The sequence below is a fragment of the Lithobates pipiens genome, unplaced genomic scaffold (genome assembly GCF_037356315.1).
Source record: "Lithobates pipiens isolate NorthernLeopardFrog02 unplaced genomic scaffold, aLitPip1_a1.2 Scaffold_19, whole genome shotgun sequence".
Classification (NCBI taxonomy): Eukaryota; Metazoa; Chordata; class Amphibia; order Anura; family Ranidae; genus Lithobates; species Lithobates pipiens.
The window spans coordinates 221158333-221183787 of record NW_027507764.1 but is presented as its reverse complement, the minus strand read 5'-3'; the positions used below and the strand labels follow the sequence as shown (position 1 = coordinate 221183787).

Below are 25455 nucleotides of genomic sequence, written 5' to 3'. Positions count from 1 at the left end.
CTATCACAGTTTCGAAGGCAATAAAATGCCAAAATAACACAAACCCCCCCCCCCCCAAATTACCCCATTTTGGAAAGTAGACACCCCAAGGAAGTTGTGGAGAGGCATGTTGAGCCCATTGAATATTTTTTTTTTTGTCCCAAGTGATTGAATAATGACACAAAAAAAAAAAGTTTACAAAAAGTTGTCACTAAATGATATATTGCTCACACATGCCATAGTTATATCATTTAGTGACAACTTTTTGTAATCTTTTTTTTTTGTGTCATTATTCAATCACTTGGGACAAAAAAAAAATATTCAATGGGCTCAACATGCCTCTCCACAACTTCCTTGGGGTGTCTACTTTCCAAAATGGGGTCATTTGGGGGGGGGGGGGGGGTTTGTGTTATTTTGGCATTTTATTGCCTTCGAAACTGTGATAGGTAGTGAGGAGTGAAATCAAAAATTTGCACCCTTAGAAATCCTGAAGGCAGTGATTGGTTTTCGGGGTGCCGTACGTGGCTAGACTCCCAAAAAGTCCCACATATGTGGTATCCCCGTACACAGGAGAAGCAGAAGAATATATTTTGTGGTGCAATTCCACATATAACTATGGCATGTGTAAGCAATATATCATTTAGTGACAACTTTTTGTAAACTTTTTTTTTTTTTTTTGTGTCATTATTCAATCACTTGGGACAAAAAAAAAAATATTCAATGGGCTCAACATGCCTCTCCACAACTTCCTTGGGGTGTCTACTTTCCAAAATGGGGTCATTTGGGGGGGGGGGGGGTTTGTACTGCCCTGCCATTTTAGCCCCTCAAGAAATGAGAAAAGCTGTGTAAATTCCAGAAAATGTACTCTAGTTTGTAGACGCTATAATTTTTGCGCAAACCAATAAATATACGCTTATTGACATTTTTTTTACTAAAGACATGGGGCTGAATAAATTTTGCCCTAAATGTATGACTAAAATTGAGTTTATTCGATTTTTCTTATAACAAAAAGTAGAAAATATAATTTTTTCTCAAAATTTTCGGTCTTTTTCCATTTATATCGCAAAAAATAAAAATCGCAGAGGCAATCAAATACCATCAAAAGAAAGCTCTATTTGTGGGAAGAAAAGGACGCAAAATTCGTTTGGGTACAACATTGCATGACCGCGCAATTACCAGTTAAAGCAGTGCAGTGCGAAATTGTAAAAAAACCTCTGGTCCTTAGGCTGTTTATTGGTCCGGGGCTGAAGTGGTTAAGTAGTTCAGTTCAGTGTTCTCAGCTTTTGCTAGTATGTTTACTCCCTCTGCTTTTTAGGAAGCTGTGGGAACTTTCTGGATCATAGGCTTGGAGCTATGCAGATGGCAGCATAAATATTTATACAGCTCTGACCAATCCCAGGGAGTTGGGCCCTACTGGCATGCTGGGTATATATTCTCTGAACACTCACTGGGTCTTTTCCTGGAGAGGATCAGTCCAGCCTGGAGGGCTTGCTGCCATACGCTTGCTTTTCATGAGGGCTCAGGTGGGCAACCCAAGGGCTTGGATGCTGAAGCTGCTGAGAGCGGTCTCTCTGTGGAAGATCTAGTATGGGCTGGTATCACTGGAGGAAAGTGTTGCATGGAAGTTGGAAGGAGGTATCCAGCTCTCCCTGGACATTTTGTGAGTACAGACTGCTGAGGGATCTTGGAGACTTTGGGGCTGCTGCCACCACTCTTGTGTGTGGTTGCCACCTGTATGGTTTTCTCCCGGACAGTCCGTTTTTTGAATGATGTGTACGGGTTTACTTCTGCCCCAGACCTAGACACATCTTTCACATGGACTGCACCAAGAGTGACATGGCTCCCCCCTCCATGACAGCAGCTTGGTTCAGCAGAGCAGAGCCATAGTGTCAGTGTATCAAAGCTCCTCTCCTCCTCCTCCGTTCTGTACACAGACGAGGAGGAGGGGGGAGCAGGGATGCGCTGATATCAAGTCTGTAGAAAGTTTTTATTATGCTCTGTAGGTGGAAGAGGGAGGGGGAGAGAGTGGCTGGAAAGGAGGACAAAGTAAAAAATATGAGGAGTGATCGAGGTGTTAGGAGGATATGTGCTGGAGGGGCTTTGGCAGGGGGAAGATATGCTAGAAGTGTGGATTGGATTTGAAATATGGCAACCTCTCCTTGCATCTCTCTTAATTCTCAAAGGACCCCTCCAGCACATATGATGGGCACAGAGGCTGCATATGATGGGCATAGGCTGCATTTTATGGGCACAGAGTCTGCATATGATGGGCACAGTGGCTGCATTTGATGTTTTTTTTCAGAATTTTCAGTTTGTTTGCCCCCCCCTAAAAACAAAACTTTGATCACCAGCCGCCACTACCCCCAGCACATATATAACTCTGCCCATACCCCAGCTAGCACTAGCCCTCTCCCCAGGACATATCTGACCCCTGCATTTCGTGCAGAGCACTCACAATTCAGCCACGTGCACTGTTTGCTGCAACGAGCTATGCGCCACACTTCTATACTTCTATTCTCTTTCAGGCCACCAAATGTGTCCCCCCCCCCCATAAAAATGCCACCGCTGCAGTGTTCAGGTTTGGCTTGAAAAAAGTTGAGAACCCTCCTCTTCTGCTGGAGAGCCAGGTGGGCGTTTGCAAAAGGGGACATCAGCCGGTGTCCTTAAAAGCCTGATAGATTCATGTGAAGAGACACTCCTCTTTGCTCTAAAAGAAAGAAGCCTGCTATCATCTGCTTCTGTTACAAGCCAAGTCCACAGTTTGCTATGTGAAAGGACTTCTGCTTCAGCTTAATAGAAAGGAGTTAATTGTCCTCAACCTGTACATAGTTTTGGTTGGAGTATCCTGCTCAATTCCCTCAACCCTATCCAAGTACTCCAAAAATAAAAACAATAACCCTAGAATACTTATTGAGGAAAAGCGTGAATGAGATTGTGTGCCTGGCTTCAGGGGAATCCACTGGGTAAGAACCTGAGCAAATAAAAAAAGAGAAGAAAAAAAAGAAGAGTTCCCCTTGGGGTTTTCAGGCAGCAACAAGAAGCAGAGATAAATCCGTGAAAAGTTATATTTATTTTATTGATTCAACGGCTTATTTGCCATCATAGATTTAAAAATACAGGCTCTGGTATATAATATTATAGCATATCAGTGGATAAACAGTATATGCAACATTTAATACAAAATAGGTTAAAGGAACAATTTACAAGTACAGCACTTTTTCAAAAGTTGCAGAATAGCACCCGGGCCGCCCCAATGCATTTCGACCTTCAGGGAGTCACGGTCTTCTTCAGGGGGTAAAAAGCAACAAGGCCCTGGCGAAAGGAGTAGTTATATTGTATATTCTGCAGGTAATCAAAGAAAAGAAGACTTTCAATATAATAGGTTTTAACCGAAAAATTAATGTAATATCAAAACTTATTTTGATAATATTTACCAGTTTCACCGAACCAATGCTTTTCAACCAGAGACTTCTAATAAAATCTGAAAAACGGAACAGTGCCTTCCCTCAAAGGGTCATCCTGGATCCGCTGCCCCACTATTTTGGCCCACCTCAACCACCCACCAAGATGGACACAGGGGGGGGAGGGGGGACAAAAGAAGGGGAGAAAAAAGGCGGAACACGACTTCACGGGGGCATCAAACACTAGCTTACAAGAATTGACAGTGTCTGGAGTTTCCCCAGGGTGATCGGAGGAACAGAGGAGGAGGTTCTTGGCACACCCAAGGTGGCCACACCTAAAAATAATGAAATACAATATGATATGATATGGAGCAAATACATCACAAAAAATGTATATTATAACTAGTTGTTTGACTGGAGTATTGCGTATATTGTGTTAATCTACAAAAGCATAGATAAGTGGGAATAGTGAAATGAGAGGGAATGCCACTTTGTTTCCCAAGTAATGTTTAAACAAATAATAAACAGGTGTGATATTCCATATTGTGACAATCGGTATTATGCTAAATAATGTGAATGTAGTTCAAAAATGACAATAATAATAATAAACTAGTGATGCAAATAAACCAAAAATGTATGACTGTGTAAAAGAAAAGAAATAAAAACCCCCCATAAATGTGTGTATTGAATCAATGACCCCATAAACATGTGGTGATGCCTAAAAAAGTGATAGTATGAATAGTGATAAAAAATATATTAAGAGCGTCAGTGAATAATAATGTATTACCTACGTATTGTATCTGCCGCACTTATATTGTAGTCTGCAGATAAGTAAATAGCCCCTTAAAACGAATAGCGAAAAGCCCCCAGTGCCTCAACGGCCCTAAAGCTAAATCAATAGTGATAAAGTTACCAAACTTCATATTGTATCAATAAAAAGATGCAGCGAAAAGAGATATCTCTCTTCAGCATACTCCATACCTGTTTCAATGATCTGTTTGAGTGGTGTTCCAGGACTCAAATGAAAAGGTCCTGGCTAATACACCTTATTTATAGCACTTACTTGTTTGTTAGATTAGATACGGGTGGGATTCTCCTCCTATTTATGGGTGTGTCAGCTCTCCACCCATCTGCTGCTCTCAACCATCAGAGCCATATTTATGGCTCCTGTCAATTCCTCGGCGTTCCGGACAGCACATAATGCCCCGGAATTCCCGTCGCCTCCGATGCAACCCGCGTGACGTCGCCATGATACGCGCGCGCCTGCGCAGTGCAAAACCCCCCATAGGACCCGGGGAGAGCCCGCGCAGGTGCACTGCGCAGACCGCGACGTCCGGCGGCGATCACGGAATGCCGCCGGCACGGGATTTACCACCCCCAGCCCAACCTAGCCTAGGGAGATCGGGGACGGGAAGCAATAAAAAAGTGCTCCAACGTCCCCTCCCCGTGTCGGGAAGCCAGCGAAACCCCCGACATGGTCCAACCCCAATCAGAACAACAGATCCATAAACGCCCAAGGGGAATTACATAAAGTGACAGTACATCAATAATACAATATAGCTGTCACTAGTGATACATAGTATTGTCGGAATAATAAATACCATCATTATTGTTTCACTGCTTCATGCTATGGTATAGATTAATAATAATTCGGTTACGATCCTGGGAGAGAGGGGAACGAAGGGTAGGGAGAGGGCCGGGACAAAGGATGAGAGGAGGGAAGGGAGGGGAGAAAGGGAAAGCAGAGAGACAGTGACTGAACCCACACTGTAACAATAGTGGGATTTATTTTATATTTCTCCAAAATAATAATTTCCCGATCAATAAGAGCTATTTGTTTAGTATACTCTTTGATCAATATGGTCATCATGGTCCGTGAGCAGTCCTATAAATTGCTTTCCCACTCCTTTTTACACTCATCACTAATTTGTTCCAACTTGGGAAACATTTGGATCCTCAATCCATACAGATTGATATTTTCTTTAATGTATCGGTCAAACGATTTCATATGCCAAAAAAGAGCAGACTTTTTTTCTAATAAACGTGTAAATTTACGTATTAATGAAGAAATTTGAGTTTCTACCTGATCGCTTTGTTCAAAATTAGTCTCATAACCAGACATGAGCTGGGTCCATTCGTCCCCCTGAAAGGCACTCATCATAGATGAAGCAGATTAACAGCAATGAGGTAAAGTGGAATATAGTTTTCACAGAAATGGCATAACAATTATACACAGTATATTACGCAGTCACTGCATATATCATCCCGCTCCCCCACTCCCCCTCCTATCCCCTTCCAAAACCCGCACACACCCCTCCCCCCTCCCCACCTCAAATACCAGAGACCGTATTCAAGCTCATATGCACAAAAAAATTGGGAAATGGTGTTTAACCACCGATAGTTGCTAAACGTAAGGAGGAAAAAAGTGCATAAATGTAAATAAATGAATGAAAAACGAGCTAGCTGCACACCCCTAAGTATTCAAGGGAGAATAAAAAAAGAAGAGTTCCCCTTGGGGTTTTCAGGCAGCAACAAGAAGCAGAGATAAATCCGTGAAAAGTTATATTTATTTTATTGATTCAACGGCTTATTTGCCATCATAGATTTAAAAATACAGGCTCTGGTATATAATATTATAGCATATCAGTGGATAAACAGTATATGCAACATTTAATACAAAATAGGTTACAGGAACAATTTACAAGTACAGCACTTTTTCAAAAGTTGCAAAATAGCACCCGGGCTGCCCCAATGCATTTCGACCTTCAGGGAGTCAGGGTCTTCTTCAGGGGGTAAAAAGCAACAAAGCCCTGGCGAAAGGAGTAGTTATATTGTATATTCTGCAGGTAATCAAAGAAAAGAAGACTTTCAATATAATAGGTTTTAACCGAAAAATTCATGTAATATCAAAAATTATTTTGATAATATTTACCAGTTCCACCGAACCAATGCTTTTCAACCAGAGACTTCTAATAAAATCTGAAAAACGGAACAGTGCCTTCCCTCAAAGGGTCATCCTGGATCCGCTGCCCCACTATTTTGGCCCACCTCAACCACCCACCAAGATGGACACAGGGGGGGGAGGGGGGACAAAAGAAGAGGAGAAAAAAGGCGGAACACGACTTCACGGGGGCATCAAACGCTAGCTTACAAGAATTGACAGTGTCTGGAGTTTTCCCAGGGTGATCGGAGGAACAGAGGAGGAGGTTCTTGGCACATCCAAGGCGGCCACACCTAAAATTAATGAAATACAATATGATATGATATGGAGCAAATACATCACAAAAAATGTATATTATAACTAGTTGTTTGACTGGAGTATTGCGTATATTGTGTTAATCTACAAAAGCATAGATATGTGGGAATAGTGAAATGAGAGGGAATGCCACTTTGTTTCCCAAGTAATGTTTAAACAAATAATAAACAGGTGTGATATTCCATATTGTGACAATCGGTATTATGCTAAATAATGTGAATGTAGTTCAAAAATGACAATAATAATAATAAACTAGTAATGCAAATAAACCAAAAATGTATGACTGTGTAAAAGAAAAGAAATAAAAAACCCCCATAAATGTGTGTATTGAATCAATGACCCCATAAACATGTGGTGATGCCTAAAAAAGTGATGGTATTTCCAAATTTCCACCTGCTCCTATGGTAGTAAGCACTACACTAGCTTTGCAGGGAGCAGTAAATATAATCATGAATATAATTGTCTATTCAAACTAAGTTGAACAATCCTGTGCTTATAACACTTGTAGCATTCGCAGCTGTTTCACACTGTAACAAAACATCATAGCATTACAGACAGTACTTTGTGCAATCAATCCAACATGTACAAATGCTATATTTCTGCACATTTTATGGACAACTACTATTTTTGGCTGAACAGATCAGAGAAAATAGAGCTTTTGTAGCATGTACCAAATTTTGTACAGTATATACTATCAGTCAATACACAGCCTCCAAATGTTTCTAGTGGGTCAATTACAGTTTTTTTAATTCATGTTTTAGGAATTTTTAGCAACTCTTCCTCAGTAAATATTTAAAATTCAGATATATTAAAATGTATTTTGCATGCTCCACATGTTTGAGATCTACACAGTAGGGATGGTCGAACTGTTTGCCCGGTGGTCGATTCGCGGCGAATTTTGCGTGTTCACGATTCATCCGATCGGCGGACCATTGCCGCTGTTCGCCCGGTGGACATATGTGTTTACAGTGTGAAAGAACTTTGACCCATGATGACACATCCATCATGGGGTACAGGACAGCCAATTGAGACATTTCAGCACATGGACAATTGGACATACCCCATACCTTATAAATAGACCTGATCTGGCGGCCATTTTACATTCTGTCTTATGTCAGTGTAGGGTGAGGTTGCTGTGAGGAGGAGGGACAGACTGTAGTGACACAAATCGCTAGCTATTAGGTCCACAAAAGTCCCTTTTAAGGACTGGTATAGGTGTAGTACAGAATATAGGGTTCAGTGCACTGCTGTGCTGGGGATTGCAGCAGCCTGTCTTTTGTCAGTGTAGGGACAGGACGCTGTGTGCAGCAGGGAGAGACTGTAGTGACACAAATCACTAGCTATTAGGTCCACAAAAGTCCTTTTAAGGACTGGTATAGGTGTAGTACAGTATATAGGGTTCAGTGCACTGCTGTGCTGGTGATTGCAGCTGTCTTTTGTCAGTGTAGGGACAGGACGCTGTGTGCAGCAGGGACAGTCAGTTTAATCACTAGCTAGCTATTACTATTAGGTCCACAAAGGTCCTTTTAAGGACTGGTATAGATGTACAATATATAGGGTGCTGGTGCATTGCTATGCTGCAGATTACTGCTCGTTTCTGCAGCGTTTTTTTATCAGTGTAGGGACTGAGGGACAGTCTGCAAATCACTAGCTACTAGGTCCACAAAGGTCCTTGTAAGGACTGGTATAGGTGTACAATATATAGGGTTGTGGTGCAGGGCTGTGCTGCAGATTAAGATGAACATCTTACCACGGATATTGTACTTATTGCAGACTATGCCAATTACACTGCCAGCTGCTTTCTTCTTGACTTATCACAAAGTGTGTCGCCGCTTTTCCGCTGATGCCCTAGGCAGCTTGGTGTGAAAGAGCTCTAAGTACATTGTTTCTCCCATTCTCCCCATAGCTATTTCTCCTGCTGACTTTTTATGTATGGTGTCACATAAAAAAAATAAAAATAAAAAAAGGCTAAAGTGACAAAAAGTGCATTTTACATTTTAGATATAATTTACCACATCTCAGGGAGTCAGCGTACAGTCCCATATTCAAATAACTTGAAATTCCAAGAAAAGAGAAGGAGGAATACCTTCAATGTTGAGGGACTTTATGGCACCATACTAACAAAGCATTTCAAAATAATAAAACAATACATTTATTGAATCACATTAAAAACTGATGTATAGTAACATCACCACCCAATAAAACTCATACATATTGCATTTATTTGACTTTATGGAAGTTGGTATGAAATTATGTTATAGCCTACTAGTAGATGCCGACTCATTTCCAAGTTCATGGTTTCTTCATCAGGGCCATCGCGGGATAATCTGTAAAGTTGGAAAAATCATTATAACAGTATACAAATTATATAAATTTGATGAATTCATATCACAGAAGTATGTTTTATAAAAAAAATAGTTAACTGCTAACCACAGCAGATTTCAAAGACATAAATAAAAATTAAGGACTAGTTAACAGCATACATGCGTGGAAACTGATGGGAAAACCGCGCAGATTTCACTTGCAGAGACCTGAGTTTACATCAGTTTCACATCAGTTTACATGTTCAGTGAGTTTTTATGCATATTGATATCAGTTTTCATGCACATCAGTTATGTGCGCTGCTTATACCAATGTTGATTTCATGTTAGCTTTTTTTTTTCTTGCAGAAAAACTGCATACACGTTGCAGATTCTTGCGCAGAAAAAAATCAGCACGGTGTGGTATGAACAGGGCACATAGAGAACCATTGTTTTCTTTGAGCCCTTGCAGAACAAGTGTAGAAAAACTGACCTCTCTGCACCATTGTGTAAAGGAGGCCTAACTCTTTAGGGCATCACATATGGTCTAGAGACCCATCCCCCCAGGATCAAAGGGGAAAGGGAAGCCAGGCATTGGGCCAAGTAGAGAGAAGAAGATGAAGGCCGTAACAGGCCACAAAATACCAGCTGGGATATAAGAAAATCAAAAGCACACTAAGAACAGCGGAATCTTGGATTACGAGCATAATTCATTCCAGTAGAATGCTTGTAATCTAAAGCACTCGTATATCAACGTGAGTTTCCCCATAGAAGTAATTGGAAACTCAGATACTTCGTTCCACAGTGACTTCTATGGTATGCAGTACCGCATGTGACCAGAGGTGGGGGCGCCGGAGACACTCTGAAACACGCGGAGAGGCTTGGAAACACTCGGTAACTGAGTGTTTCCATGTGTCCCGAATGCATCCAAGCGGCCCCGAATGTCACCGCCGCCCCTGCACCTCTGGCCACATGCGGTACTGCACACTGCCGAGGCTTGAATCCTGCTCGTTTTGCAAGACAAGGCTCGCAAAAAAATAACAGCTCGTATTGCGAAACGTTCGTTAACCGCGTTACTTGCAATTCGGGGTATTACTGTACAGCAGTTCTAGAGATCATTATATAAATCTCATTATCATCACTACAACAAAATCATCCTGAAAAAAGTAACAACATCCAGCAAGCCATGTTCCACCTTTGTGTAATCTGCAAAGGCTGTATTTTTTGTGATTGGTATAGCTAGTTACACCGCAAGTCAACCCTTCCAGAAGATGAAGCTGCATTTCAAAGGCCAACTTAAACAAAAGAAGCTCCCAATCCTCCTAGGGAAGAGTAAATGTCCTAAAACCGTCTCCAATGAGGTAAAGTACAAGACAGTGCATGCCTCAGAAAAGTACAACTATCTCCCATGTAGCAAAGGCATATGTAGCGGCCATAACCCTCGATGGGGCGGCCTTGACTTTTGGGCTTACCGGTTACCTCCGCTTGGCTTGTTCTTCCATGTCTAGGGGTTCCCAGGGTTAGTACCCAACAACTTTGGACGCTGACACCATAAAAGTCCTTTAGAAAGGTTTTTATTTGCAGGGTTAACATCCAACAAACACAGTCTCGTATGGGAACAAAGGGCAAGGGTGAAGAAACTCAGGCACCTTGAACTGCTAATCATTAGAAAGTCTCTAATACAACCCAGAGAGTAGCCACTCGCAACTGGGCACTTCAAAGCTGAACAAATCTCTAGCCAGAGATTATGGCAGTCAGCACTTTGATCCAGAACTTGTGAAGTCTCTGACCTTGAATACATTTACAAGAGAAAATGAACAGGAACCTTTCCTCAGTACCTGGAATGTTCTCTGTCTCCTTGGCAGTACTGGAAAAACGTGGATTCGTTAATGTCCTTAACAACCCAACCAGGCACTTCTTGGGATGCCAGTTTGTTGGCCCTCCTCCGAAGAGTCCTCCCCCGGTCGCTTACACGAGCTGCGGTGCCCCTCCAAGTTGAGAGCACACCCGGACGCCTTGAATCCTCCTTCAGTTACTGCACCTCGGACCAGCCGGTTCTGAGACTCGGGAATAGACGGATCCTTACCCCATACCAGGCGGGTCTAATGGGGTCAGTCAAACGGACCATGTTGCGGGGTGGCACACGCTTCCGTGACCAGGACCCCTTGTGGGGCTACCCTGGTCCAGACTCAGGAACAGCTCTAGCCTCACAAACGAACCCCGAACACATGACTTCAACATCTTAAGTACCCTTCCCCAGACTTCTCAGTGGGGCCAGGCGCACTCACTGATTGGTTCCGGGGAACTCTGATACCTAAAGCGTCCAACCAGGCCTGGTTCTGGGCCTGTCATGTGCACCCAACTGTACACTTGACCAGGCAGAACCCTATCACAGCCCAGCCAAATTGATGCCAAAGTTAAACCTACACAATCAGCCCTCAGAACCCCTTTATTGTTCTGAGGAAAAAACTAAATTTGTACATAGCAGACACCTTGTCCAAAGTGTCGCCGCTACACATACATTCTAAAAAATTACTTGAATTAGCATGTTTTGGAACACAGGAACTGTGGAAAATAATGTTTTAAAACAATTTTTGGTAATGCTGGGTTTGACTAGGGCAGTGATGGCGAACCTTGGCACCCCAGATGTTTTGGAACTACATTTCCCATGATGCTCTGGCACTCTGCAGTGTAGTGGAGCATCATGGGAAATGTAGTTCCAAAACATCTGGGGTGCCAAGGTTCGCCATCACTGGACTAGGGGCTCATGAGCACTGCAGCTCAAAAAAAGCTGCTTTTACAGGCATTTGAGATTGTATTTCTCTGCCTAAAAGCTTGAAGAAGCTTATGCTTTTTGTGCTGTTTTGCACATTTTTCAAGCTTTTTTGAGCATAAACGTTTTTTGTTTTTTTTTCACAAACCCTCCCCTCAGCTCATTTTATATTTTTGTGTGCATTTTTAAGCATCTTTGAGCTTTTTTATGCTGTTTTTGCTGCTCGAAAGCTCCCCTCAAAAATGTGAGTCCGGTGGGGCTTTTTCTGCCTGTTAGAGCATATGCCTGTAAACGCAGAAAAAAATGAGAGCTCAAAAAAGCCGTTTCTTTAAGATGCAGAGCCCTAGATTATTTTGATTGGCAAACACAGATGATCAAATTCCACCAGATGTCACCATCAACAGATCTATACAAACCAAGCAAGCAGCAACTCAGACAATAAAGTCCCATACACACTATCAGATTTTCTGCTGATTTTTTCCTTCAGATTTACCAAAACCATATAATACTGTGGTCAAACCTTAGGGGTTTCAATGTGTATGCAATCAGGCAGGCCCTTGCACTACATGGTTTTGGTAAATCTGAAGGAAAAACTCAGCAGAAAATCTGATAGTGTGTATGGGACATTAGTGATTGAAAGGGGTGATTTATCACTTTAGTTCTTTATAAATATACCAGTATTTAATAATAACCCTAGAATTGCCTTTACCTTATCAATACATTTATACAAAAGCACTGTGATTAAGGCTTAAAGTGATATTGAAAACACAAAACCACAAAGCCATTCGATGTGAGGGCTGTATCAGTTTTCTTTTCCCTCCATTTCACCTGGTGATCTGGACAGTAACACACCTCCTTTATTAGCGTGCCCCCACTGTGGATGAATGAGCACAGGGGACACCTTTGGACAGCAGCATTGTCAGTCTGGTGGGGGGGGGGGGGGGTTGGATGGACTAGCAGATTTAATTACACTAACAAATTGAAGCCAAACCCCAGCTAATATTTTAAAAGCAGTTACAGTAAACATTATTTTTCCTTTTGGGATAAAGGTTTAACCTTTGAATAAAAGCTGATCATTGAAAGCACCCCTGCCCTGTTAAATGGTCTGTCTCCTCTCTGTAATTGATAGCTGGAGAGCCTGTTGTTTTGATAAACAACAGGCTTATTGGATGGATCACCAGATGAAAATAGAAGAAAGAAAGTCTAAAAAAGAAAATGAATGCAGCCATCACCTCTAAAAAATGGGAAGCTGCAATATAATAAATATTTGTTTTTGGGATTAACCACTTGCCGACCAGCTCACGCCAACATATGTCGGCAGGATGGCACATACAGGCATATCACATTGCCCTTTAAGATGCGGCATCGTGGGCGTGCATGGGTGCGCCGTGAGCTCTGTGAGTGTGATTGCGGGTCCCACGGACTCGGTGTCCGCGGGGATAACCACAATGGTCTCACAGAGAGTAAGAACGGGGAAATGTTGACGTAAACAAGCATTTCCCCATTCTTCCTAGTGACAGGACAGTGATCACAGCTCCCTGTGATCGGGAGCGGTGATCAGTGTCGTGACACACATAGCCCACCCTACCTACAGTTAGAATACATTCCTAGGACACACTTAGCCCCTTCAGCGCCCCCTCCTGGTTAAGCCCCTCAATGGCGGTCACATTTACACAGTAATGCATTTTTAATTGCACTGAGCGCTGTAAAAATGTGAATGGTCCCAAAATAGCTACAAAAGTTTCCGATCTGTCCGCCATAATGTCACAGTCACGATAAAAATCGCAGATTGCCGCCATTACTAGTAATAAAAAAATATTATAGCGCAAAAAATAAAAAACGCAGAGGTGATCAAATACCACCAAAAGAAAGCTCTATTTGTGGGGAAAAAAAGGACGGTAATTTGTTTTGGGAGCCACGTCGCACGACCGCGCCATTGTCAGTTTAAGCGACGCAGTGCTGAATCGCAAAAAACGCTCTGGTCTTTTGCCAGCCAAATGGTCCGGGGCTGAAGTGGTTAATACCACCATAATAATGCTTTAATGGACTTTAATGTTTATCTTAATGATTTGAAGTCTCTTTCTGGTGTGTTAAACAAAATTTAGCATTTTTGTTTCAGTGCTTTTAGAGGAATTATACCCAAGATTTTTCTTAGGATCACAGGCCAGTTTACTTGCTGACAAAGCCTTCTTCTACAATATTTTGTAAAAACAAAATCTACCCATTTGTGTTTAATATACTCAGATTTCCTACCCGCTGTTAAATGGTAAATATTGTAGAATTTAATATACAGTAAAAAATGAACAGTACCACCTAAACTAAGATGAGTGGGGCAATTTAGGCTTCTTTGCCAGCATTTTTTTTATCTTTATGTGGATCTTTTCTTTCCCGGAATTATATGTTTGTTTGTTTTGTTATTACATTAAGTTGGATGTAAATCAATACCTATTGTGATAAGTGGAATGCAGCAAAATCTTTGCAGGGAAAGCAGCAGGAGAGAAGCTCATAGTATCTGCTTTGAAAGTGCAGTTTTATGATACCATCTCTCAAAGAAAAAAAAAAAAATTTCTATGGATTCAATTTCTGTTTTCTAGGGTGCCAGATGGCTGCAGACACACCATGTCTCTGCTAGGGAAATATTCTCATTTCAAGCCTTAGCTTGACATTTTCCAGTGTCGTGTAGGATTTTTTCAGACCTAATAAATTGCTCTATTCAATGCTGCCCCCGGGAGGATTCTGAACATTGTATCAAAAGTGCAAATATTCATGTTAATTCAGGTAAATAAAATACATTTTTTAAATACCAGTAATCTGTGCTTATTAATTCAATTAATATTGCAATTTTATGATGCGAAATTGCATGAATGCAATACTGAATTAAAATGTAAACTAGACAGCTATAATATTAATGGCTAACATGATTGTTCTAAATTGTACAGAAAAACAGTTTATTATGGAGCTAAATGTGCTTAAAGTGAAGTTGCGCCTAAAAAAAATAGTAATTCATGAATGTTCCTAAAAAAAATAAAAAAAATAAAAATTTGGAAAAAATATTTTTTTACTCACCTCTAAATGGCTGTTGCTAGAGGTGGTCCCTCGTAGTCTGCCTCCTTCAGTGCCTGGGCTCATGACATTACTTCCCCTCAGCACAGGAAGGGCTCAGTTCTGCCCCCTCCCTCTTGTCAATCATCTGGGACACATGACAGGTCCCAGATGATTGCGCGGCCAGTGGGTGCCCGGCTGTGAAGCCACAGCTGGGTGCCCACATTTACAATGCCGGCGAACAGAGGGGGAGACAAGCGAGGCTTCGATCCCCCACAACGCTGGACCCTGGGACAGGTAAGTGTCCGATTATTAAAAGTCAGTAGCTGCAGTATTTGTAGTTGCTGACTTTTTTTTTCTTTAAAGGGCAACACCACTTTTGTTGAGAAAAAAACACTCCCTTCTGGGTGATCTATCTACATTACAAGGATTTTAACAAACTTTGCTGCAGATTCCTACCCTTTGTTATTCTGAAAAAAAATCCATGTGTGTTTGTCTGTGTCCATGTTCTTAGTGAATCTAATGGCAGTGGCTTCATAATTATCAACCAGTTGCTGCACCTGCAGGGTCCTAATGAGGAAAATTGCAGGGTCTGCATCCTTTTAGACGTAATTTCCTATAGGAAGTATTGCAGGGAATGCCTGAAATCTGATTTGTATCTAAGTGTAGACTTCTTGGAAAATTACTCAAGCAGGAAATTATGCTTTTGGGGGGCATTCTGTACACATTCTGCATACAGAACACCTCCAGGTAACCATATTCCATTGCATTTTACAGATAATTACAGGGTTGCAGATTGAAAAGGAAATAACATTCAATTACAATGTGACTTGTGTCACAATTGTATATGTTATATTATTTTTTTTATATTTGCAATTTTTTCCCCCATGAAAGTGGAGTTGCCCTTTAAAGCAGAAGCAGTGCCAGTGGAGGACTTGCATGGCGGACTTATGTGAGAAAGTCTTTAAACAGTTTAGAAGAGGAGCAACACTGGGATCAGTTATTTTCATAACCACCCTTGTTTAATCACACATAATATGTAATTACATGTCATTCTGGGTATGCAAGATGAGTTAAACTGTCACATACCTGGTTGTAGGATGAAGTGATGTGAAAGCTTCCCTTGAGGCTGAGTGCAGAGCACCCCTGAAGTTTGAGACAAGCAGTGCTGCACCCAAAGAAGCACAGGTTGCCAGAAGGAGACTAGAACATGTTGTGGTGTCAGCAAGGCAGAAGACTCTCTAGATGGGCAGGTGAAGTCTTGACCCTGAGGTGCCAATAAGAGAGGTGCCACTCTGGATGCACTGGCGGATGTTGACAGGAAGCGGAGTCAGGAACCAGAACCAAATATAACAAGTAGAGGTGCAAGAACTTAAAACCATAAATGACCCAATAAAAATCTGTAAAGAATCTGTAATCAAGCTGTAATAAATGTATAATGAATCCGTAGTATATGCACAGTCTATGGGCAAACAGTAGCAAGGGGTTAAACATCCAGAGCAAGCAGGGCTGCCATCATATTAGAACAGAAACCGAGTTCCAGGAAGCTGCAGAAAAACAAGGAGAGAGGCGCCTCTGGGTGCAGACGTTTAAAACAAACTTTAATGAGCATAAGTAATTAACTCACATTTCAGCAGAAAGCGACAGGCATATAGGTGTTAAAATAGTAGAGTCAGGGTGGCGATCCTGGATCCTGAGTCTTCTTTTCCTCCATCAGAATGGTCTGGTCAAAGAGATGTCCACCGCTGGATGGTTAGGCCAGCTCCAGAATGCAAGCTCAGGACAAGGCGTGAGGTGCAGGGAACAGAGGCTGCAGAAGTGGACGCGTTTCATGAGCAAGCACGCTGCCATGTGTTGGCGAGCCATGCTCCTTTTTCAACAGCACCAGGGTCATGCTCAGAAGGTCAGTCATGAACAGGAGCAGAAGCGGGGTTAGATTAAGTAAGTAAGCAAACAGTGAGTGAAGTGCATTGAACAAGCCAGGGTCAGAGCCAGGAGAGAAGCCAAGACAGGTCCAAGGGCAAGCTGGGTCATCAATGGGATATCCAAGAATACAGTAACAGAAGCACAGGGTACAGGAGGACTGATGATCCAGCAACTTGTGGAGAAGACTGCTGCCTTTAAATAGGCCACTGGGCGCCAGGACCCGTCATGCTTTGCGTGCGTTGTGGTGCACAGGCATGCCCCATTGTGCACCATGGAGCACATACACATTTGCATGCGCCCAAGCAGTTTCTGCACACATTAGCATGACCATGTTGAGTGTTGGCAAATATGCCAGTTCTTCTGCGGTCCATCCTCTGACATAAATGCTTCTACTCATAGTTATTACCAAGTAGGAAAGTAACGCACACACATACAGAAATGAGCAATACAGCAATAGCCTACTGCAACAAACTATTTTGATATGAATAATGTAAATTGGTTGTTGCGAATTATTGCTTTTTTTTTCTTTGCTTATTAATTGTAAGCTCCTATAGGTCAAAGGGGAGTGATGTGCAGGTAACCAGAGTAACACATATCACATTTCATCAGTTTAACCACACTGGGTGACATCACACTGCATACTGCACTATGCTTTTTAAAATAAAGAACATGGGTAGAAATCGCTAGATTACCAGTGAGTGAACAATCAACAATCTCTGGTGGATAAAGGTCAATCCGTATTCCACTGATGAGGTACAGGTTCCCTCTCTTCCTAGCAGTCACCTCTTTAGTAGAAGTGTATCAGTGGTGGTCAGCCCCTGTCATCACCAAAGGACTACACATAACATTCAATAAATGTAATGCTATATAGATCTGTCAGAAACCGCAGACATGCAACCAAAGATGGTCAAAGTCTAATGCACACACGATCGGACATTCCAACAACAAAATCCATGGGATTTTTTCCGACAGATGTTGGCTCAAACTTGTCTTGCATACACACGGTCACACAATGTTGTCGGAAATTCCGAGCTTCAAGAACGCAGCGAAGTAAGACAAGCTGAGAAAATTTAAGTTAAATAGCCAGTGTGACTCTTCTGCTTGATTCAGAGTATGCGTAGAAGTTTATGCATCGGAATTTTGTTGTCGGAAAATTTGAGATCCAGATCTCAAATTTTGTGTGTCGTAAATTCCAATGGAAAATGTCCGATGGAACCTACACACGGTCAGAATTTCTGCCAAAAAGCTCCCATTGAACATTTTCTGTCGGAAAGTCCGACCATGTGTATGCGGCATAAGGGCATGCTACAAGAGATGGGTAGAGACTGCAAGCATGCAATAAAAGATATTAGAGATTTAGGATCTTCAGAAGTCAGTCGTCACTGGAAATACATGACAAGAGATTGCTGGAGATCACTGCTATCACATTTCAGAGCTTCCACGTGTGTGCCCTAAAAATTACTTGTGCTGCATTTGATATTTCTATTGGATAGATCTAGAGGGGGAAAAAAAACATATGCATAAAAAGAAGGGGAGACTGCACAGAAAAAATAAAAGCATGAAATAAATCAAATATTCAATCAAAAATCGAATATAAAAGTATGTGGCGCTAACAAGAAATGATAAATAATAAAAATTGTGAACAGAAATAAATTATGATAGACACACTCAATAAATAGCACTTCCAGGACCGTGCTAAAGCTAATATGCTGGGTAATCAAGTGCAAATAATCTTTACCATAGTACAAGGTAATAAACATTCTTAATGTCAGAGATTCTAATAAAGTGCAGACAAAGCAATAAAGTGCAAAAGTACTCGAAAAGTGCTGATAGTGCAATCAAAGTAAAATAAAAAGGAAAAAATCTCCAAGTGACAGTTCCTGTAAAACGAATAAAGTGCATGTGCAGCACGACCGAACGGAATCCACCTCATCCAATTACTATCACCAACTGTGGTGCGCCATTCATTTGCCCCAGCCTCTCACCTCATATAAAAACCCATACAGGTCTAGTCAAGCCTTGGTATGGATATAACCTGGATCCTCAGCAATCGATTGATTCCCACAGATATACACAGCGGTGTCGGCACCAGGATGGACTTCAGGCTCATCTGATATGGTATGGTCATGCAATAAAGAGGGGGAGCTCCATAGTGCAGTATTTCAATCCAATTTATTTAAAACAACAAGTAGTAACTTACAGTTTAAAATCCTAGGCAACAGCTATGTAAGGTACTTCTGGTCTCGGCTGCGACCGGAAGTGACGACACCTGGCTCCTCCCTGATGCATTGTGTCACTCAACACGTGACTTCATCAAAAGGTGATCATGAAATAAATCAAGATATTTAATCACAGGAACCCAGTCTAAGGAATAATTTTTCTTCACTAGGAACCGAGATAAGGAAAACACAGGCTATAGTCTGCAGGATACTGAGGCCACTCAATAAGAGCCAAAAGACTACATGTTTCCCCCAAGCCACAGGTTGGGCAACTCTGCTCCACAATGAAGTCAATTTGAAAGTGTAATACCTGTTTGTGCATCGAGAAATAGCATACATTTTTTACTTAACCACTTGCCGCCCGCCCTATAGCAAATAGACGGCGGCAAAGTGGTTGCATAATCCTGACCGGACGTCATATGACGTGATCAGGATTATGAGCCGCTGCGGGCCCCCGGGGGCGCGCATCGCGGCGATCGTTGTTGCGGGGTGTCAGTCTGACACCCAGCAACTACTATCTCGGTAAAGAGTCTCCGACGGAGACTCTTTACCACGTGATCAGCCGTGTCCAATCACGGCTGATCACAGTGTAAATAGGAAAACCCGGTGATCGGCTTTTCCTCACTCGTGTCTATCAGACGCGAGTAGAGGAGAGCCGATCGGCTGCTCCTCTGACAGGGGGGGTCTGTGCTGATCGATTATCAGCACAGCCCCCCCCGAGGATGCCCACACTGGACCACCAGGGACGCCACCAGGGATGCCAAGGACAAGGTATGCCACCCTAGACCACCAGGGATTCTAGTCAGTGCCACAATGGATGCCAATCAGTGCCCATAATGGATGCCAATCAGTGCCCACAATGGGCATCACTGATTGGCATGCATTATTGATTGGCACTGATTGGCATCCATTAGTACAATATATTATAATACAATGCCGCCTATCAGTTCCCATCTGTGCCGCCTATCAGTGCCTACCCATGCCCACCTGTGCCGCCTACCCATGCCCACCTGTGCCGCCTACCCATGCCCACCTGTGCCACTTATCCATGCCCATCCATGCCAATCCGTGCCAATTTGTGCCACCTATCAGTGCCCATCCGTGTCGCCCATCAGTGCCACCCATCAGTGCCGCCTATCAGTGCCACATATCGGTGTCCATCAATGCCACCTCATCAGTGCCACTTCATTGGTGCCACCTCATCGGTGCCCATCAGTGCCGCCTTATCATTGCCCATCAGTGTAATTTTCGGTATTTTTTTATTTGTTTAGCAAAAAATAAAAACCGTAGAGGTGATCAAATACCACCAAAAGAAAGCTCTATTTGTGAGAAAAAAATGATAAAAATTTCATTTGGGTACAGTGTAGCATGACCGCGCAATTGTCATTCAAAGTGTGACAGCGCTGAAAGCTCAAAATTGGTCTGGGCAGGAAGGTGTTTAAGTGCCCGGTATTGAAGTGGTTAATAATGTTGCTGGGGAAAGAGGATTTTTTTCAGTGGAAAGAAAAATGGGCAAGTTTATACTGCCCAATCATCTAGGCTTAAAAAAAGACAGTCAATTTTAGCACAGAATATTTAACTATGTGAAGGGCACATCCTTTTCACCACACCCCTGAAAGACATGGGCCATGATGAACAAGAGTGATCATTTAAATGCACTGGAAATTTTGACCATAACTTCCCTTATTTAAGTGTTTAAAAAATAACCAATATAATAATCTGAAGGGTGGATGAAAAGTTTTGTGCAATAAAAATAAATTTGGCAGTTAAAGCAGTAGTAAACCGCAGCACAAAAAAATAAATAAATTGGGCTCTCGGGCAGTTTAATTCATAATATGCTAGTATGCTCATTATGACAGACTTACTTGAAAACAAAGAGCTCCAGTGGCAAGCTGTTACCGCTGTAGGGGCTTCCATCTTTACCCAGTCTTCCTTCCGGATTCACGGGTTTAGGCCATATGAATGGCTGAGCCACGATGAGGTCACTCCTGTGCATGTGCACAGTCTATTCAGAGCCCAGTGCACATGCATCGGTGATGTCACTGGCGGCTTCCAAAGTAAATATCTCCTAATATCGCCTCATAGACAGAGGAATTTGGTTCCTAAAAGAGCAGCAGTATTTAGCATTACTATTGTGAGATTTGTATATTCCATAGGTATTCTGTTTCATTCAAAATTTTGTAATATAAGTAGATAACCTCATATTATCCCACATTACCATTAGGCCCTTTTCACACTGGGGTGCTTTGCAGATGCTGAAAGAGCCACTCCTGTGTCTCCAGTGTGAAGGCCCCGAGGGCTTTCACACTGGATCGGTGCGATGGCAGGACGCTAAAAAAAGGCCCTGCAAGCTGCATCTTTGGAGTGGTGAAGGAGCGGTGTGTATACCACTTCTCTACCGCTCCTGCCCATTGAAATCAATGGGGCAGCGTGGCTATACCACTGGAAAAGCGCTGCTGCAGCAGCGCTTTGCAGGTGGTTTTAACCCTTTTTCCCCTTGTATCCCTAAGTTGTTTTTTAACTCTTGTATCCCTAAGACCCCTTTCACACTGGGGCGGGGTCAGCGGTAAAGCATTGCTATTTTTAGCGGCTCTTTACCGTCGTATTTGCGGAGGTATTCGGCTATTAGCGGGGCACTTTTAACCCCCACTAGCAGCCGAATACCTCCGCAAAAATGGCGGCGATTTACCGCCGACGCCTCCAATCCCTAGTGTGAAAGGGGTCTTAGGGATACAGTTTTAATAAAAACTTAAAACATACTAAACACCTGCTGTCATGAAATTCCCTGGAAAATGTACTCTTAAAGACAACCTTGTAAAACATTCTGGAAGAGTAATTATTGAAAAACACATTTTTAGTAACAGGAAGCACAAATTTACAAGTATGGAGCATGAAAATCACAGTTCAAAGAATCATCCTGTGGTGAATAACCGGTGTTAGAAATGTCCGCACTGCTGACTGGATGGCTGATAAGGGACTCTATGTCCTGAATGTACCATATATTACCTAGCTTGTACAGTCTGTGCATATGTTCCTTTCCAAATGTTGATGGCACCCCTAGCAGCTGTTATGTTTTGGCTAAACAGTTTTCTATATGTCTTAATGATGTACTTGTCAGGGAGATTACACAAAGCTTTGCGTATTTGCTGGTGATCTTGTATCATGAGTGCAAGACACATGCATAGTATAGTTTACATGTGTTAGAGGCAGTGAATATTCCAAATCAAAACGTACAAACTTGAATTTTTTTTTTTTTTTAAAACAGACATTAGAAGCTTTTGGCATCTAGAGACATTAGATATCTGTTACTTGATTATTCTTGTGTTTTCAGCATGATCAGATGAATTCTGGGCTATCTGTGGGACATGAGACTCAGTCTTGTTTGCCTTTAGTAAACCAACCCCTATTTGTTTTGCAGAGGAAATTGCAATTTGCACCTTAGTGAATGAGGTGTAACTCTTCTGACTTCCATCAGCCAATCATGTGCAACCAAAAAATGCTTTTTTTTTTTTCTCTTTCCAGGGTGTGATTGGGTATTTTTTGCAAAGCAAAACTTCACCATATTCTCTAAGCTCTGGGGAAAAGTTCCCTATCAAAGTGCAACTTCCTTTGCAAAGCGAACCGCTTATGCCGTGTACACACGGCCGGACTTTTCGACAGCAAAGGTCCGACAGAACAAATTCGCAGGACAATTCGATTGTGTGTGGGCTTCATCTGACCTTTGCTGTCGAAAAATCAGGTGGACTTTAGATTTAGCACATGTTTCAAATTTTTACGACGGACAAAATCCGTTCATCTGTATGCTAGTCCGACGGACGAAAACTGACGCTACGGCAGCTATTGTTTACTGGCTATGAACTTCCTTATTCTAGTCCGGTCGCACGTCATCACGTTCAAATCCGTTGGACTTTGGTGTGATTGTGTGTGGCCAAGTCCGTTTGTCCGGAAAGTCCATCGGATCTCCACTGAAAAGTCCGTTGGGAAGACCGTCGGATCTAGTCTGCCGGAAAGTCCAGTCGTGTGTACACGGCATTATTTGTCTTTGGTAAATGAACCCCTAAGTCATGGGAAAAGCTAGCCTGCATCTCAAATGTTATGGCTGATAAATTGAACTTGAGTTGTTTGCCTGAAATGTATAACAATCATGGATCATGCATGTAGCTGCCATAAATGTTTATGTAATCTGCATACCTGATTTAGAATACTTTATTACTGCAGCCTAACACCTATGACCCACGTATCAAGGTAAAGTATATCTAAAGCCAGATTTGTTTTAATTAATTTTTTTTTTTACAATTTGTGTCATTTACAGTTTTTTCGACAGTCGGAAAATTTTGAAACATGTTCTAAATTTGTGTCATTCAGAAGATTTTTATTCTGTTCTCCTCTTGTTGTTTTTTAAACTGTTGCCACAGTGCATCCCCACATCCTCTTTTTTTTTATAATCTTTTTATATTAGTGTTATGGCCAAGTACATTGCTTCCTCTGGGCACCTTCCCTGAACATGAATGCAGAGTTTTTACCCAGCTTAACAGATACTTTTTTTTGTATGTGAGAGAATTTATTTGAAGAAAAAAAAAAAGATATAGGTGTTAACAGGATTGAATGTTTGAAGTGAATAAAGATTTTTGTCTGCTCATTTTGTATTATATAAAATCTGGCCTGGGATAATTTCCCATCACGCTTCAGCTCACTTCTAAACCCTTCGTTGGGGTTCATTTGCTAGTAAGGATGGGCCGAACAAACCCCCCCGGTTCGGTTTGCACCAGAACTTACAAACATGCATGTATTTATGGCATGTCAGTATTTTTGGGGATTTTGTATATTGAGAGGCCTTAGAAGTCAATGGCAGTGCACCAAAACACATTTACCATGTGTTTTGGTACGTTAGCAACAGAAATTAACAAGACTTGGTTAATGCTTGTTAGCCCTATCTACTCCAAATTCTAAATTTAAAAACACATTGGAAACGCACTTCAAAATGCATCGAAAAGCATGAAGGAAATACACACTGACACATGACAGTGCACCTACCTAACACTATGAAACAAATGCACCTCTATACACATGCATAGATCTAAATGGGCCCTTAATGGTAAGAAAATCCATGTGCTGCAATAGCCGGGACTGCTAAAAAGTGGCTACATCTGTCAGCAGCATGAGAATAAAATCTCCCATGCCTAAGATTTTAGTCTCCTAAGAGGGTTTATTCATTTTGTAATTAATTGTTTTGTTTGCCCTGCTGCCCAACTAGCTTTTACTCTTTGTACTTCGAAATTTGTTTACATGTATGAATGCATTATGAGATTTATTGCATTTATCGCACTGTGCCTTCTAAAGCAATTAGTCTCTTGAGGGTTTGTCTTGTAATTAAATAAAAGAGATGCCCTAGGTTTGCTCTTTTGTTTTATAGAACATGCTAGGAACCCTTATGCTCAGATGAAGGTCTCCTTAATGTCTAATTTAGCTAAAAATGGTCTTTTAATGTTCTGCTATAATGATTTTGTATTAATATAAATATATCATGTGTTGAAAGCCTAATGACAATTTATAACCAAATGGTTCTAAAGTCTAATGCCGCGTACACACGATCAGACTCTCTGGCGGACCAAAGTCTGACGGACAATTCGATCATGTGTGGGCTCCAGCGGACTTTTTCTTCCCAAAAGTTCGGCAGACCTAGAAATAAGACTGGCTTCAAATTTGTCCGCAGCTTTTAGCGGACAATCCGAGACTAAAACCGATGCTAGGGCAGCTATTGGCTATTGACTATGAACTTCCTTATTCTACGTCATCACGTTTGAATCCATCGGACTTTTGGAGTGATCGTGTGTGGCCAAGTCCGTTCGTTTGAAAGTCCGGCGGACCTCAGCTGCAAAGTCATTCTATGCATTAAGGTAAAAAAAAAATGCCTTACTATATATATATATATATATATATATATATATATATATATATAATCTTGTTAATCACTGTAGCAAACGTTTTTCTCCTACAGATGTAGTCATGGCATACTTTTTATGAATAAACTTTCCAAATCTTTCAAATGGGAAGAAGGCAGGATAGTTTTGCCTGCTACCAGGTAAACTGCTTGATGGACATCAAAATTCCTTTCACAGTATCTTTTCGTACAAACCTACAAAAAAGTTTGATTAAGCAGTGTACTATATAAGCTACAGCACAACATTTTAAAACAAACATTTTAAATGAGAGGAATATGATCATAGAACGGACAGATTTAACATAAGAGCAGTATCTAGCTCCATCTTCAGGGAGTCTCCGTGACTACGTGCATTTTATTACACGGATTTTCTGCATTTTAAAATGATCTGATGGCTGAAAATGTACAGGATGCTTTTTTTCACTAGAATCATTATTTTGTTACCAATTTTACAATTTAAATGATAGTGTATGTTAATATTGAGATGCCATTTAAAATTAGAATTTATCTTATTTGCGTAACCTACTTTATGTACAATTAAATAACCATATGTTTGCATGTTGGCACCTTTATTTTTTAAAAAGTCACAAATCGTCAATATTTTAACTTCTGTTTCTG

At 41.6% G+C, this 25455-nt stretch overlaps 1 long non-coding RNA gene across 1 annotated transcript; it reads right to left on the bottom strand.

Annotated features, from left to right (window-relative positions):
• Positions 1–5935: 5935 nt before the first annotated feature.
• LOC143998262 (uncharacterized) lies at positions 5936–6422 on the bottom strand. The gene is made up of 2 exons (XR_013277810.1): positions 6313–6422; positions 5936–6220 (listed from the first exon to the last, which is right to left on the bottom strand). It is a non-coding gene; the product is annotated as an uncharacterized LOC143998262 (long non-coding RNA).
• Positions 6423–25455: the final 19033 nt, after the last annotated feature.